Source organism: Vigna unguiculata, unplaced genomic scaffold (assembly GCF_037176805.1).
Source record: "Vigna unguiculata cultivar grain cowpea cultivar isolate G323 ecotype 2 unplaced genomic scaffold, ASM3717680v1 ptg000047l, whole genome shotgun sequence".
NCBI classification, from domain to species: domain Eukaryota; kingdom Viridiplantae; phylum Streptophyta; class Magnoliopsida; order Fabales; family Fabaceae; genus Vigna; species Vigna unguiculata.
Genome location: NW_028196688.1, coordinates 368,395 through 370,000, shown reverse-complemented (window position 1 = coordinate 370,000; position 1,606 = coordinate 368,395).

Here is a 1,606-nt window from a genome sequence, read left to right as displayed (position 1 = left end):
TGTGGAGTTTTGTGAAAAAATGAAATTCGTGGTTTTTGAGATGTGAGGGTTGGAATGGCCTCCAAATGTCCCCAAATGAATACCATGAAATTCTTGGTGCACGAAAGTTTTGAGTTCGGAGGGTTTTGCACATGGCCAAGTTGGTCGGTGCACCGCGGCATAGCTAGATGGCTTGTGTGGAGTTTTGTGAAAAAATGAAATTCGTGGTTTTTGAGATGTGAGGGTTGGAATGGCCTCCAAATGTCCCCAAATGAATACCATGAAATTCTTGGTGCACGAAAGTTTTGAGTTCGGAGGGTTTTGCACATGGCCAAGTTGGTCGGTGCACCGCGGCATAGCTAGATGGCTTGTGTGGAGTTTTGTGAAAAAAATGAATTCGTGGTTTTTGAGATGTGAGGGTTGGAATGGCCTCCAAATGTCCCCAAATGAATACCATGAAATTCTTGGTGCACGAAAGTTTTGAGTTCGGAGGGTTTTGCACATGGCCAAGTTGGTCGGTGCACCGCGGCATAGCTAGATGGCTTGTGTGGAGTTTTGTGAAAAAATGAAATTCGTGGTTTTTGAGATGTGAGGGTTGGAATGGCCTCCAAATGTCCCCAAATGAATACCATGAAATTCTTGGTGCACGAAAGTTTTGAGTTCGGGAGGGTTTTGCACATGGCCAAGTTGGTCGGTGCACCGCGGCATAGCTAGATGGCTTGTGTGGAGTTTTGTGAAAAAATGAAATTCGTGGTTTTTGAGATGTGAGGGTTGGAATGGCCTCCAAATGTCCCCAAATGAATACCATGAAATTCTTGGTGCACGAAAGTTTTGAGTTCGGAGGGTTTTGCACATGGCCAAGGTTGGCGGTGCACCGCGGCATAGCTAAATGGCTTGGTGGGGAGTTTTGTGAAAAAATGAAATTCGTGGTTTTTGAGATGTGAGGGTTGGAATGGCCTCCAAATGCCCCCAAATGAATACCATGAAATTCTTGGTGCACGAAAGTTTTGAGTTCGGAGGGTTTTGCACATGGCCAAGGTTGGCGGTGCACCACGGCATAGCTAGATGGCTTGGTGGGGAGATTTGTGAAAAATGAAATTCGTGGTTTTTGAGATGTGAGGGTTGGAAAGGCCTCCAAATGCCCCCAAATGAGTACTGTAAAAGTGTTGGTGCACAAAAGTTTTGAATTGGATGCATTTTGCACTTGGCCAAGTTGGTCGGTGCACCGCGACTAGATAGGTTGGTGCCAAAATTTGTCAAATTTAAGACCTTGGCCAAACTGAATGAAATTTTGTGGGGAGTTCCTGATATTGTTTAGTGGTGGACTGGAAAAAATGAGGTCGAAATTCGAAGTCTACATGTGCTTTTCTATTTTCTCCCGATTTTACACATACCCGGTAAGTAAAAAAAATAAAAAAAATAGTTCCCCTTCGAGAAAAATTATGAAATTTGGTGAGCAAGGAGATACCATTATTCTACGAATTACTGCAAAAAATCGCATCAAAATTCGAAGTATAGCCCGAGATATGGACTTATGTCTGCTCAAAAAAAGTGTATCTACTTGTACAATTTTGCCTTTTGCATATTAACCTCTTATAGGGGGGGAGTGCTCCTTGAGCCGGCAGCT